Source organism: Cottoperca gobio, chromosome 23 (genome assembly GCF_900634415.1).
Source record: "Cottoperca gobio chromosome 23, fCotGob3.1, whole genome shotgun sequence".
Lineage (NCBI taxonomy): Eukaryota > Metazoa > Chordata > Actinopteri > Perciformes > Bovichtidae > Cottoperca > Cottoperca gobio.
In genome coordinates this window covers 14,929,972-14,946,619 of record NC_041377.1, presented here as the reverse complement: position 1 = coordinate 14,946,619, position 16,648 = coordinate 14,929,972, and the positions used below count along the sequence as shown (strand labels likewise).

General features: G+C 39.5%; 1 protein-coding gene across 1 annotated transcript in view; it reads left to right on the top strand.

Annotated features, from left to right (window-relative positions):
* Positions 1-7,496: 7,496 nt before the first annotated feature.
* The window catches only part of syn3 (synapsin III), a 112,755-nt gene continuing 103,603 nt past the window's right edge, over positions 7,497-16,648 (top strand). The window contains 1 exon segment of the mRNA XM_029461503.1: positions 7,497-7,676. The gene's annotated coding sequence lies outside the window, so the exon portion shown is untranslated.

The window sequence follows — 16,648 nt, the reverse complement described above, 5'->3', positions numbered from 1 at the left end:
CAGGTAGGGACGAGGCAAAATAAAACAGGAAGTACAAACCAAACAAACCCTTACAGTGTAAGGCTTACACTAATCCAGAATGGAGCACCAAACCTCGGTCTACATGTATTTTCATCAGTGCAATGTAAATCCTCACAGAACAATTGACTGAAATAAAGAACATTGGAGAGTTAAAGCTGGGCTAATGCAATGCATTTATATTAACAATGGATCCCATGACCACGTGTACTGTGACAGGTGTTGCTTATAGTTTTTAGCAGCACTATTCACTATTCACACTACACTTTTTCTCTGCAGAAAAGACAAACGGCTCTTCCGGGACAGTAGATTACGAAGAGACAATTCCCTCGGTGAAAATGGATGTGGCTGTCTTTATTTCTCCGCCAAACCGTGCTTCATTATGCATTTGCTGCACATTAGGATGGAGCTGTCCTATGAGAAATGCAGCTGTGCCCCCCGGGATGCAACAGCCCACCCAGTGACAGTAAATACCCACTGACATTACACAGCCTACTTCCTGTATGTCTTTCCCTGACTGTCGTTTGTTGGTAGACGGAGCAGATGCCAGCTGCCAGGAGCTTCCAGGCCTCTGCATTTTGGAAAATCTGGGTTTCCTGCATTGCAAGATCTCATGAATTAAATATGACTCGTTTCCCTTTGTTTGCGTGCACCCCTCTCGGTGTTTGAGGGGTTTATGTTTCTGCTGAGTCACGGTCGTTTTGTTCCAGCCGATAGGAAGAATGTTATAGTGGCAAAAGCCCAGGGTGAGTGGAAGTGAGTCGGATCTTTATACGGCTGATAGCAGGAGAAGTTTTTCCCGACTTTCTGAAATGTCAGCAGATCTATGTGCAGCCTCATAGATCAGTAACACACCTGTTTTACACAACAATTTTAAAAGGTGGATGGTCACTACATTTCACGTTGGGTTACAAACTTGCTGGATTGCTTTGCGGTACGAAACTGGAGCCACAGCTTTCCAAACGGAAAGAAACTAATGAAACAATTTTCCCTGATAATATGAATACTTGATAGTGATGTGGGCCCGGGTTTGCAAATTATTTTGCAGAGTCGGGGCTTTTTCTTATATTCTTTTATTTATTTTTAGCCCAGTCAGTCCATCACTTCGGTCCAGATTAAAATATATGACATTCATGGTTCCCAGACAAAGTATCCTAAAGACTTTCAAGGTTCCACTCTAATGGCAGCATGAGGTTGGATGAATTATCATGGAATTTGGTTCTCAGGATAAATTGAAATCGCTTTGGTGATCCCTCAACTTTTCATCTAGCGTCACCATCAGGTCTGAAATGTCCAATACTTTGGTTTATAAATACCGCAAGAACTACGGGCATGATGTGTTTAGTGCTAATTAGCAAATGTAGCATGCTAACAAGCTAAATTTAGCACACGGTAATCCTCCTAAACATCAGCATGTTAGCATTGTCATTGTGAGCATGTTAGCACACTGAAGCATTTTATAGATGCTACATTACAGTGCGCATATACACCTGCAGTGATGACACAAAATTAGGATAATTTGTGTCCAAAGCTTAACTATAGTAAACTGCTGAGTGTCCAATACTTTGGTTTATAAATACTGCAAGAACTACGGGAATGATGCGTTTAGTGCTAATTAGCAAATGTACCATGCTAACAAGCTAAATGGTAATCATACCTGTCAGTGTGAGCATGTTAGCACACTGAAGCATTTTATAGATGCTTAATTACAGTGTGCCTATAGGCCTACACCTGCAGTGATGACGCAAAATAAATGATAATTTGTGTCCACAGCTTAACTATAGCAAGCTGCTTGAGTGTCTATTGTACTGTAGCCTATAGGGCAGGGGTGGGGAACCTTTTTCCTATCAAGGGCCATTTTAATTTTTACAACATCCTTCGAGGGCCATACTAATTATTGAACTCATAACCTTTGCAAAAAATGTTTAAGACGCAGCCCATTCATTTCACTTTTCTTTCATGCTGTGCAAAAAAGCAACCTTTTTATCCATGTATCTTTCTGTTTTATCAGAAATCAGAAATCCATTATTAGTCCCACAACAGGGACATTTATCTTGTGACAGCAAAAGAACATATAATTAAATAGAATAACAAATAGGCAGGAGGTTCCCCATATGCTATAGGGAGTTGTAAGTGAGTGAACAAGGGAGTGATTTTGGATGCAGCAATAGTCTTCTGTTGCTGTTGGACATCATTTTTGTTTAGTTATACTACAACGTCTACTTATTCTACTGTTTTATATTTATATTTCCCGTGATAAAATGTGCAATTGTAGTAAAACTGTCTTCCGTTAAGCTGCGGGACGAAGGACAGGAAGCATTTGGGATGATGGGAAAAGTGGTCTTAATGTAATGTGAATAAACTTGCACTAACAATACTGTGAAATAAACACTACCAATCCTCTGAGACTGCGCCCTCGTCTTAGTTTCTATTTTTGTGCAGCTGCTGTGTGCAGATGTGTCATGCTGTGATTGGATGACAACATTTGTGCTGCACTTTGGGGTGCATTCTGTGTCTCTGTTCTTGTCTCAGATGCAACATCTGTTTCACTGATTCAGGAGAGAGCAGGGGAAATAAATGCACCAAAAGCAGAGACTTGGTTATGTCATGAATTCCTGCTGAGATTAAACAAACCAAATGAAGGCTCGACACTGAAACTTGATTTCGGCTCAGATTCATATATTTGCCTGAAAATATCCAAATGAAATCTTCTTTACGCCTGTAAATGTAACATTAAAGGGATAGTTTAAAGTGGGATTGTATGAGGCAACATTATATACCAATTGGTATATTGGGATTTAGTGCCCCTACAGTTTTATAGTGCATTTCTCTTATACACCTCTGTTATATATATATATAGACACCTGTTACATAATACGTGCATTTGTTATGATTACATTACTTATAAATGATAAAAAAAAGTGAGTCGACAACTTTGTAAAGCCAAAATACTGTTTTTGTCACAGCATGGTTAAGGAGTGAACATATTCTAAACACGGTTTACACTTAAAACTATATATTAGGTGGCAAATATATATTTAGCAGCTGCCCCTGTCCACGGCAGTACATGGCTTTTGCTTCGGTGCCGTAACTCCTGTTTCTCCAAACTGGGGGCGTGCCACGTGCCTACTACCATTTAGGTAAAACACTGAATATGGATAAGTACCTCATACAACCCGAGTTCAAACAATCCAAACTATCCCTTTAAATGTAGAATTAATTGGTTGCTATCACAGCATCTGTGAATGTGTTGTTTTCCTCCAGAGGGCTGGAAAGTGGACCATAGCTTCTCATTAAAGAATAATTAGCTCCAATTCAGCAGGATTTGTACATTCATTCACACAGTTATCCATGAATTAATTAAACATGTTCTTAATCCAGCTTTGTGTTCATGATCCTGTTGTGTAATGTGTTGACTGATGAGTCATAATTAGGCTCCGTATGTTATTATTCAGACATTCTGACATATGATCAGCGAACCCCCCAGAAGAATCAGGTTGGTGTTCGTGACAACCCTCCCCCCCATGCAAACGCTTTGATCGCTCATAAACTGTCTGCACATATAGCAATATACTATTATGCTGCCAAGTGGTTTAATGCTAATTGGTGTGTAAACATTTTGGCATACCTGTAAGCCCTACAGTGAAGCACAAATTATATCACCCCCAGAAATCCCTTGGGGGGTCCCGACCCCCAGTTTGAGAACCACTGCTTTAGTTCATTAGCTGGTCTCTAAATAACCGTTTTGTGTTTGACAGGTAGCATATAGTGGTTCAAGTCCTATTTATCTGAGCGATCTCAATTTGTACTTGTTAACGATAAATCCTCCATGACAGCCAAAGTCAGTCTTGGAGTTCCGCAGGGTTCTGTACTTGGACCGATTCTATTCACCTTATATATGCTTCCTTTGGGCAATATTATAAGGAACCACTCTATAAACTTTCATTGTTATGCGGATGATACCCAATTATATCTATCAATTAAACCAGATGAAACCAATCAATTGGCTAAACTTCAAGCATCCCTTAAAGACATAAAAACTTGGATGTCTAGCAACTTTTTGATGTTAAACACAGACAAAACTGAAGTTATTATACTTGGCCCTAAACGCCTCCAAAACGCATTTTCTAATGACATAGAAGCTCTGGATGGCATTAACTTGGCCTCCAGCACCACTGTAAGGAATCTTGGCGACATCTTTGATCAAGATCTGTCGTTTAACTCCCACATAAAACAAATCTCAAGGACTGCCTTCTTTCATCTACGTAACATTGCAAAAATAAGACACATCCTGTCTCAAAATGATGCAGAAAAACTAGTCCATGCATTTGTTACTTCAAGGCTGGATTACTGCAACTCATTGTTATCAGGTTGTCCCAAAACGTCGCTTAAGACTCTTCAGTTGATCCAAAATGCAGCGGCACGTGTATTGACAAGAACAAGGAAACAGGATCATATTACTCCTGTATTAGCTGCACTGCACTGGCTCCCGGTAAAATACAGAATAGAATTCAAAATCCTTCTCCTGACTTACAAATGAATTAATGGTCAGGCTCCAGCATATCTTAAAGATCTCATAGTACCTTATAAACCAACTAGAGCATTACGCTCCCAGACTGCAGGGTTACTTGTGGTTCCTAGAGTCTCTAAGAGTACAATGGGAGCCAGAGCCTTCAGCTATCAAGCTCCTCTCCAGTGGAACCAGCTTCCAGTTTGTGTTCGGGAGGCAGACACACTCTCCACATTTAAGAGTAGGCTAAAGACTTTCCTTTTTGATAAAGCGTATAGTTAGGGCTGGCTCAGGTTTGCCCTGGATCAGCCCCTAGTTATGCTGCTATAGGCTTAGACTGCCGGGGGACACCTCCCTGCTCTCTTCCTTCTCTTCCTCTCTCCTCCCCTCCCTCTCTTCTTCTCCCTCTCTATCTGTATGCATTTATGTAAATGTGTGTTACTAACTCACCATCCGGGGTATCATCCCCGGAGTGTCTGTCTCTCATGTGACAGGTTGCCACTGATAAAGTTTACGTCAGGATCATGAATCGTGACAGCGCCTGCTGACCTGGTCCTGCTGGACACCGGGAAGCCTTATTGACATTTTCCTGGATTCATCCAAACTTTCTATTTTTTTTCCCAACACAACATAATTTCTGTCAAATGTTGTATTTGTACTATGTTGTTTATCCTGCACACACGACATCTATTGCACGTCTGTCCGTCCTGGGAGAGGGATCCCTCCTCAGTTGCTCTCCCTGAGGTTTCTTCCATTTTTCTCCCTTTAATTTTGGGGTTTCTTTTAGGAAGTTTTTCCTTGTGCGATGCGAGGGTCTAAGGACAGAGGATGTCGTAACCTGTACAGTCTGTAAAGCACACTGAGACAAATGTATAATTTGTGATATTGGGCTATACAAATACATTTGATTTGATTTGATTTGATTTTATTACATCAACTCTTGCTTGCGCTTCTTCACGAAGTCTTGAGAAAAATATCTGCCGCTTTAGCTGCTAAATGCTTCACGATGTTATCAGTCAGCTGTTCATTTTTGGGAGGTAGCATACCACTGCATGTGGGCTTATCAGCCTTTTCGCTGACCATACTATTAGTTAAAGTGAGGAAGCATTATCACTTGAGAAAAAAGTATTTGCCGTGTTTTTATGAATTAAGGAAATCCCTTTAAAATCCTGCGAGAAGCTCTTAGCTTTATGAGTACAGTTGCCGTGCTAATCAGCCTGACCCTCCATCAGTGCTAGGCCTATATAACAATAAATAATGAAGTGCTGTAGGAATGAGTCCGAAAACCCGGAATGAGTTAGTATTTTTGCACTGTGGTGTCATCTCGAAGTCAATGGGTTTTCGGTTAGATGCCTGAAATAAGGTCTGTGGTTAGCAAACGCCTGAGAGTTTTTCTTATTTTGTTCTACAACATAAACTACGTCAGTAAATACCCTACTCGTGAATTTCAAAGCCAATACATGTCTTAAAACGCGGTCGCTAACAAGTAGCTGAATATGAGACTACTTAGTGTCATTACGCCGAAGTAATGCGACCGTGGTGTAGTTCGTTTTATAGCCTAACTTTAGCTTTTTACTTCTGCCGATTGCATTTCCGCTTCAAAAATCATTAAAGGGGTGTTCATTCGTGAAAATTATCTTGGTGAATGAAACGTGTAAATATCAAAAACTTAATTTCTGCAATAAGCCAAAATCCAATGGAAAAATAGAATTGGCTTTTTGTCGAAGGAACAAGTGCCAGTGCCAAGAGCAGGAAAGTTTTAAAAGGGAGACACAAGGTTGTTTCCAGTACTGTTTAGATCATTTCCTCAAGGTTAACGTAAAAAAAAAAACAGAAAGAGATGATCATAGATTTAAAAGTGAAAAAATCAATAGTCCTCGTCTCCAAGATGAATGGTGAATTAGTTGAGCGGGTCTCAACTTACAAATACCTTGGAGTTGAAATTGATGACGACCTAAAATGAATGTGCAGGGATTAAGTCTAAGAAACTACAACAGAGGCTGTTAGGAAATTGAACCAATTTGGAGTAGACTGTCGTATTTCTCCAGATGTTCTACAAATCTGTCTTGCAGAGCGTTCTGCCTACGGAAAAATGCACGTTCAAGATCATGCCTAATTGCAGCGCATGATCAAGACAAGGAATAGGATCATCGGAGTTGATCAGGTGTCTGCAGCACAGCTGTACAATGACCTTATTCTTAAAAAGGCCGATCGGATCTTCAATGAGAGTCCTGTCCCATCGAGAGTCCCATCGTCAAATCCTAAAATTTGGCTGTTGAACTGCATAATCTGGCACAGTTTATTGCTCTTATATTGCTATTGGTACCAAGTATGGCCTAAAACTGCTTGCTTGGCGGAACTTTGTTTTTTACTGCCAATCACGAGAATATGGTGAATATAGTGCCAAAAGTCTGAAACTGGAAAAACACGATCTGAAAGTAAAAAAAAAAAGATTTGAAACTGTAAAAAACAAGATCTGATCAGATATCAATATATATATGAAAGTACATTTTCAGAATTCTGAGATAACAATTTTATTAATTCAGAAAAACAGGACGAATATTTTTTTAACCAAGTGGGTGCATTACGTTCTGTATTTAAGTGTACCATGACGGTCTAAACAAGAAAAATAACAGTCAATAATTAAAAACAAAACTACATTCTTTGTTTGTTTGTTTTTTGAGTAAAAATACTTTTTAGGAAAATATGGCAAATCAGTAACACAATCAGTATTTAAATGTATTTTATTTTTTTCCTGCTTCACAATTGATTCCCCTTTATTGAGAGATGCTCCCACAATTTTCCTGTTGGCCAATGAGCTTCACGGACCGACTGCGGTAATGAAGGCACTACACCCCTCACGTTCCCGGCATGCATTGTGAAGAGAGAGGAGAGAGAGAAGTGGAGATAGAGATTGAGAGAGAGAGAGAGAGAGAGAGAGAGAGAGAGAGAGCGAGAGAGAGAGAGAGAGAGAGAGAGAGAGAGAGAGAGACGAAGGGGCTTGGCTGGGAGGCTGAGGAGGACCGTGGACCTGAGCGCAGAAGAAGAAGAAGCAGCATCAAACGAAGAAGAAGAAGAAGAAGAAGAAGTAGAAGAAGAAGAAGAAGGGTCATCATCCGACACTTGCTCATCACTGACCACCGCTCAGGTAAATCATTTGCGCATTTATCCCCACCATCCTTCCTACGTTTTGTTTCCAACATTTGTCGGTGTGTGTGTGTTTCCTGCTGCGGGCTTTGCTTATATTAGAAATTAGCTGCTTCACACAATGTAGCTCATCTTTTCCCGGTATTTTGTTGTTGTTATTATTCCTCGGATAAAATGAGGTTTGACCTGTGAGCGCAGTGTGAGGCTGGTTTCAGAGGTTTGACAGCTAGGATACTACAGTAGGTCTGTGCAGGGATTCCCTCAGACATGTCTCACTCTGCAGCCGACAGTCCAGTCACTCCTCCGTTTGAGCGTTTCATTAGGGGAGGGAGATGGGGAAGGTGGGGGTATCCATTTCACGACTGTGACCGGGTATTACAAAGGAGAGATGGGGGATTATAAAGTCAGTTTACTCGCAGAGGTCAATCTTTCTCACAATTCTAGACACTGTGCATCCTATTTAGAGATGTGAAACTGATGCAGTAAAGATAATTTGAGCCCTAATTCAGCAAAAAATAATAATTCTGAACTGGTTTGATTGGTTTGCCTGACGATAATGTCCAGCCTTCACCCACTAACTGCACCCAAGAGAACAGCATATTCTATTCTATTAATTAAGTGAATTTTTTTGTTTGTTTTGTTTTTTGTTATGTGTATAAATGTTGTTAAAAAGATGTTGAATCTCAGGATCTTTTTCTACACCTGTTATATGGTTAAGCTCTTTCGGGACAAGATGCATGAGAGGTTAGATATTAGGCTATAGGCTAAACTTAAAGCTATTTATTTTTAAATATCATACTATTAATTTTGGTGTTTTTATGCCAAACAAAGATATTGAATATTTGTCTAATAATATTTTGAATATTGGTAAATTTTATGTATACAAATGTAGATAAAAAAAAGTTGATCCAAGTTTAGTGTTATTTTAAATCTTCTTTCAATCCTTAAAAAAAGTGAAAAAGGAGTGCTTTGAGACTCTCTGAATTACTTGGGCTATATATTGATGTTACATTTTATATATATATTTTTTTTCTTCCTCCTCTCCTTGTTTAAGTATGCTGATAATGATAATGCCTGTTGCACATATAGGTATATATATATATATGTAATATTTATAATAATAATTATATATATATAATACATTTAATAATATATATATATATTTATATATAATATAATAATTATATATATAATACTTTTAATAATATATATATTTATATATAATATAATAATTATATATATATACTCTATATATATATATATATATATATATATATATATATATATATATTCTATTAAAGGATCAGTATGTAGGATTTAGGGGGCTTTATATTATATATATAATATAATAATTATATATATACTCTATATATATATATATATATATATATATATATATATATATATATATATATATATATTCTATTAAAGGATCAGTATGTAGGATTTAGGGGGCTTTATTGGCAGAAATGGAATATAATATTCCAAGCGGCCGAAATGTGTTTTCTCAGACGGGTGGCTGGCGTCTCTCTTAGAGATAGGGTGAGAAGCTCAGCCATCCGTGAGAGACTCGGAGTAGAGCCGCTGCTCCTTTACGTTGAAAGGAGCCAGTAAGGTGGTTCGGGCATCTAGTAAGGATGCCACCTGGGCGCCTCCCTAGGGAGGTGGTCCAGGCACGTCCAGCTGGGAGGAGACCCCGGGGAAGACCCAGGACTCGGTGGAGAGATTATATCTCCTCACTGGGAACGCCTCAGGATCCCCCAGTCGGAGCTGGAGGATGTGGCCCGGAGAAGGGAAGATTGGGGTTCCTTACTGGAGCTGCTGCCCCCGCGACCCGATCCCGGATATGCGGTAGACGATGGATGGATGGATAGAATATAATATTCATAAAATGAACCCTTCATATCTACATAGGGAGAAGGTCCATGTTGCACTGCCATGTTTCTAGTAGCCCAGAACGGCAAACCAAACTCTAGAGAAGGCCTTTCACGTTTTATATGTCCAACTTGTTAGCAAACAGTTACTTATTTACACTTCTAGTGGATACGGAGCAACATTAGCATTCATTTAGACTTGTGTTTCCAGCCATCTGCTAAATGTTAGCCCAATAGTCACTCTCCTCTTTGTTCCTGTTTAGTCTTCACCAACTCTTGAGGGAAACACTCTTCTTCTTTAGTAGCTAAAACAGCTAGTTAGTGACTAGCTACTAAACATAGCTAGTCGCTAACTAGCTGTTTGGTGCTGGGCAGCTAGTTTACAGTGGTTTTATTAGAGCTTTTTTAGGACAAAACAGCCACCTGAGATTTTTGTTAACCCTAACCCTTTTTGGTCTCCAACCCCTAAGAGAAATATCTTATGTAATATGTCTTTAGCTGCTAAATGCTACCTTATCGCTAACTGGTAAGCAGGAAGCATACAGTGTAAGTTTTAGTACATAGAACAGAAAACTCAAAATGTTCAATCCACGGCAGAAGGCACACAGCCCTTTTTTGGGAAAGAGGATTTAAAGAGACAGGTGCGATTCAGACAGAGAGTATGAGAAAAATAAGATAATAAGATAAGATAAGATTTTTTTTAACATTAAATCATGTAAAAACTCATTCTAGTAGAAACCCAAAATACAAGTATGAACCTGAAAATGAGCATAATATGTCACCCTCAATAAATAATACTTAAAGATGATTGTTGCATATTAAGTCACAGATATGTAATGTTGTAGAGAAGGGGACTCTATGTTGTGGGGCTTTAAACGTTATACACAACTTACAGATTTATTGTAACTTCACTTTTAGCTCAAAAAAATTCTACCTCCATTTTTGCAGTTTTACAGCTCAGTTCTTTAAATATTGCTGATAATGATGCCATATTGCAAAAATATACACCATGAAATGTTAATCAGGCAATCAGGAAGCAGCAAGTGTTCCTTCCATAACCAGTTATCTATTTTGCCTCAGAACAGATGCTCCTCAGCATGAAAGCCAGGCTGCAGCCAGAAATTATCTCTCTTTCCTGCTGGTGAAAATTATAAACTGCAAAATTGCAGTGACCCTTTTTTTGTGTGTCCTTAATCAGCCGGTCCGGTGCTTCTCTTGTGTGCACCAGACCTCATGGAGAAAAGTGTCCAGTTTGTGATAGTTGGAGACTTTGACATAGAAGTTGTGTAGTAATGTGGGGGCTGACTTGTTGTGAATGGAGCTTTGCAATCAATATGCAGCTGATGCTGTTTAGATGGACGTGATTCATCAACAGACTGTTAGTCATAACTTAGAAATGAATGGAATGCATGGTGGGTTTTATTAAGTAGGGTTGAAGCTTTGTTTTGAAAGGCCGAAAGCCAATATTTTATCGTTCAGCATCTGATGCTTGGCTCAACCAATAATTAACGTCTGGAGGCGGGTGATATGGCCAAAATCTTTTCTCATGGTATGTGTAGTTTCATATCACGATAACGGTATTTATCGTAATAAAGTAATCGTTCTGTAAATTCAATTAATGAATGGTTTTACTGTATTGTACTTTTTGATAATTTTCTTCTTTTATTTGCGTTACATGAGAAAACACTCAAAACGGGTAAAACTAAAAAAAAATTCACATTGGAAGCTTTAAGATTTTTTGAGAACAATTGTTCTAGTGTTACAGGTGATAATGTTAAAAGATAATAATAATATTGACTTTTCCTGCAGATAAAATACTGTGCAAATGGCTGGTAAGATTTTACAATGTCCCTCCCCGTCGGGCCAAATGAGGTTACCTTGCCATGCAGCTGGATTTGCAATATGGCGAGATCACGGCAGAATCACGAGATCGCGCAAGAATAGACGGTAGCGTATCGCAGAATATTTCCCGTGAACACATTTCTACCATCGGGATATACCGTCATATTGCCCAACCCTAACCCCGAGCTGAGCTAAATTGTCACTTTTAACCTGCAGTTTTCTTGACATGTTGAGATGTTTAGCTCCTTCCTTGTCGCCCCCGTCGTCTGTGCGTGGATACTAATGTGGCGTCTGCAGTGCGAGGTGAGGTGAGGTCACTGTGCGGTGACTCGGCTGTGACTCCTCACCAGCTCGTCCCTGCTGCTGCTGCTGCTGCAGACACTCTCACAGTGAGACTGTGGCGTCGCCGAACACATTCTGTCACTGCAGTCAAGGTTCACAGTTGAAGGATGACTTTCTCATTCCTGCTGGCTTGTTCTGCAAGCGGAGAAAGCAGCGAGATATAACTTTAACTTATAAGTTGATCTTTGTGTCGTAAAGTAGGCTATCATAGTCTTAACTATGTCTTATCTGGTTAGACTTTAACGCGGCTGGAAGATCTGTACAAAAATGGAGGCAGTGTATGTATTTCACAGCTCTGAAATCAACAGCCTAAGCCTAATAGTGTCTTCACAAGCTGGCATTTTACAAGTTTTTCCAATGGCTGATTAAAATAAGCAGCAGGCCTCCACACAACCTCCCACAACATCTCAACACCGTCTTCTCTGTAGATGTCCTGCTACAGCAAAGGCGAAAGCATTAGCCCAAATATCGTGGCTTTAAATGCATGCCATTAAGGACGCTTTAGATATTGTTCTATGAGTATAATCAACTTCTGATATGATGGAAATAAGCCTGCAAAACCAGATTTTCTGTGTTTTTATTCATAATGGGTCCCGTACTTCTCTGACCATGGAGCAGTTGTTAATGTGCCTTTTAAGAGCTGCCCACCCTTAAGGAATGTAATTATGCGGGGATTCAGTGATTAGTTTAAGTGTACTCTAAATTGAAAAGGAAAGATTGAAAGGATTCTTTTTACAGGAAACACTGAATGTAACTATGTTTTCCATGAAATTGGTTAGATTGAAAGATGTTGACTGTTGGCACAAAATGGTAGTTGTTTGTTATGTTTGTAGTCTAGAATTGAAGTGTATTCCTCGACTGTGTACGCATAAGTCAAATAAGTAGCGGTTGCTAAGCGACTGTAGAAATGCTGTAGCTCATCTGATGCTGTAAAGCGGATTGTTTATTGTTACAATGTGAATCCTTACATCTTCTAAATGAATTTGTGGAAGGAAGATGCTGGCATCCATTGGATATTAACACCAGGAACACGGAACAGAGCATGATTAGGCTTAGTGATAAGCTAACTAAAAGCTAATTGTAGTTTTAGTTTCCCAAGCATTGTATTGGTGGAATTACATTGGTAGGTGGAACTGGCAAAGTACTGTACTGTACTGTGGAACGTGGCAAAGAAATGAGCAAGAGCCTTTAGCCATGCTGGCGAGTTCTTTGAGGCTATTATAAGGCACAGTTGTGCTTTGAGCTAGATGCTAAAATCAGCATGCTAACATACTCACAATTACAATGCTAACATGCTTATGTTTAGCAGTTTACCATGTTCACCATCTTAGTTTGGCACGCTAGTATACATTTATTTTTCAGAAATTTTCATTATTTTTAGGCTGATAAAAATCTAGCCTATTTATTTTATTTGATCATTTTATGACAATCCATTCAATAGTGAACTGGAAGTAGTTCATCCCTAAAGCCACTACTGTGGCCAAAAAACTAGTGTGGACAAGGTGCAGAAAAAGTACATAAAAATAATTCGGTTATATCTAGATAAATAAGAATACCGTTAGACAATGGTAAACTTAAAATGACAAATAATCTGTTATGCTGTAAAGAAGTATCATACTGAAGTTAAAAAAGGCAAGAGGAAGCTGATATGAAGAAACATACCTAATACGCCCAACGAAAAGCAGATTAAAGCATTGGACAGAAACAAAAAATATAACCATGATTTCATTATTCTATTATGAGGCTGGAGCCAGGATGGAATTACAAAACAGGGTCAAGGAACAAGATACGATTAGATTTTATGCCAGTTTACTTAATATTATATTAAGATATATTCTCTGTTGTCTGTGGAGATTTTGGACCAATTTGGAATGTTAGACGAAAGATAAGGTGGTAACTAAAAACATTACGGTTCATCCTCTGGGGATCACAGCAAAAGTCATAGAAAAGCTGGCTTTTTTTTTAGATCCCTTCACAGAAAAATGTATTGGTCAAGGGCGGATTTTTTTGGCCTGATGGTAGCGCTAGAGGAAAGGACAGGAAGTCCTTCTATAGGGATCATCCTCTGGGGACTATGAATATTTGTATCAAAGATGTCACGATATCTAACTCTAGACCTGGATGTGTGAATAACATCGCTGACTTAAAAATACAATATATAGTTACCATGGCAACAGCTGACTCCCAAGGAATCTTTACTGTAAAACTCCAGGTGGTTACAGCCATCTGGCAGCGAGTCTCGCAGTTATTTATAATCCCCCAGAATGCCTCGGGGCGGGTTAAACTCCACCTCCCAACCCAGCATTTGGTCCCTCTGCTTCTCCACCTGTGTTCAATGTCATTCTCCTCACTACGACTTGAGTCCAGCGACCCTCTGCTTCAACTGGTTGTGCTTCCACCCCCCCCAGCTCAGACTGTCATGAATAATAAAAGCCACGTTTGAGCGCACAGCAGGGGAGACACACACTGATCCCTTTAAGCTCGTTACAGACATGACTGTTTTTAGTGTCTTGGTGTGGAGTGTGAAGAGGGTTCTTGTTAGAGCCCGGGCAAGTATGCTAAAGACAGTTATCATTTTAGATTAACGTCGATGCTCACATAAAGTTCATCAATTCCAAACCAGCGTAGTAAATTATATTAGACAGTATAAACACAGATTTTAAAATGGTATTAGGGAATATGTCTTTATGGATTCATCAACTGAGTATTTACTTGATTTATCATTTAAAGACTAACTAAACCCCCAAACCATTTTTTTTCAGCTGAAGATCTACATTAATGTAAATACGTATTTAGTATTTAATAGTGTTGCTGATAGATTGAGGACAAAATCTTGACGTTTTACAAAGTACTTGCTGTTGATGCATACAATTGGGGACATAATACTTCATCATAACATTGCGGGTACTGCGGTATGGGTACTGCGGTATGGGTACTGCGGTATGGGTATTGCGGTATGGGTACTGCGGTGTGGTATGGGTACTGCGGTATGGGTACTGCGGGCACTGGGTATTGGAATACAGCAGTATATCTTTTTTTTTTTTTTTCTACTAAAACGATTTCAATTTCTATGAAATTGGAACGCATAGATAGTATATACAAGCCAAACCATTTAACAGACATGAAGGATGGACAAAACCCAATAACTAAATTAACTACAAATAAACAACAGGTGGTCAAACTCAAAATGACAAACAAACTCACAAATAGTTGTGGCTGGCATTTAGTATATAGTGTTTCCCGCTCCATAGGTGTGTTCGCACGTAGGTGTGTTCGCACGTAGGTGTGTTCGCACGTAGGTGTGTGCGCCAGCTGCGAAGCCCCGCCCTTTGCAAAACGGAGCCGAAGGAGAGAAAGTGAAAGCGCAAAGTAGACAGTACAAACTGAAACGTGCACATAAATTAGATTAATAGCATAAGCGTTTAGTTTATTTAATAAAAGAGCACCTGTCAATGTGAAAAGTGAGTTGTGAATAAAAAAAATATTATTTCTTTTGAAATTCGAGAAAAAAGAAAAAAAACACCTTGAATTTCAGGCAGGGCGCTGCGCTCCGTTGGCAGGGCGCTGCGCCATGGAGCACATCCTTCATTCAGAAGCAACCTTCGAGTACGCCTCGCATCATTTTTCTGATTAGGAAAATCAACATCTGGTGTGTTCGCAGAAAATGCGTATCCGTCATAAAGAAGTTATTATAGGATTAACTTGGTGGAAGGGAGTAGCATTGGGCCAAGGAAGAACCCATTACACTTTTGGAGTGGATCCGATTCACGGCCCCGATGCATGCCTTATTTTTCACCCGTGGAAATGGCCTCGCCCTTCTAGTTGCATAATTTGGACGCGTAAGGTGGGGAAACAGAAGACGGAGTGACAGTGCTGCATGTCCTTAACTAATTAGTCAACAATTCTAACAGGCTTTGGTGTGTAAATTCACAGAACAGCCATCAGAATATGTGATAGATTCTGCAGATAATCAGGATGAAGAAAAAAGGAAAACAAAACAAAACAAGACCAGTAGGAACCGCCATCTCCCTTAAGCTGTGTCTTCATCAATTACAAGTTGTTGTTTTTTTTAAATATAGAATGAGTAGCCTACACCAGCAGGGGTCCAAGTGTGGTATTATTCTGCTCTTCCCCGTCATCATTATAGACCAAGACCTGTAATTACTGCTGAGCCAAAGTCCTTTTTGCTGTTAGAGTTTAAGGACTCTAATAGTATCCTTTATACTTACTGCTCATCAGCTTTCAATTATAGCATTCTGTCAGAGTGGAGTGCAGTCTGTAAATATTGAGCATCAAACATGACATAACAACCACATCCATTTTATTGTGTTCGTTTTTATACAGCATTATTTAAAGATCATAAATTCGTAGGATAAACCTAGGTGCTCCTATTTCTGTTTCTTTTTCCTATCGGACGCTAATGTTTGCCACCAGGTCAGCAGTAACTGAGCATTGGGGTTTCCTCCCAGTGTGGATACACGGCAGAGAGAACTAAGAGGCGAAGACTCTTATGTAATTAAAAGCTTCAGTTGTGCTCAGGCGCAGAGAGAAAGCAGCTCATTGGGTGTTGCGAAAGTGGTGAATGTGCCAATGGTGTAAAGATAGTGATTCTCAGCATTTCAGCAGACTTTATATGTCCCATGGGATCAAGTTGTTACAAAGAAGGCTGAGCTGGCAATCAGTGGCCTTGTGACTGTAATTGCCACTGCTTGTTGTTCGTCTTTATTCTGTCTGTTTTCGAGCAATTGTCTATAATTTGACTCGAGCCCTGCTAGTTTGCTCTGTAAGAGCTGTGTGGTGGCTGACACATATGCATAATTCCCAGAGGGGGGAAGCCCCTTCATTCTGTGAAAGGAGAGGTTGTTCAGCCCGGCCGCTGGAAGGCATATTACTGCTCCTATTTTGGGTGTGATTG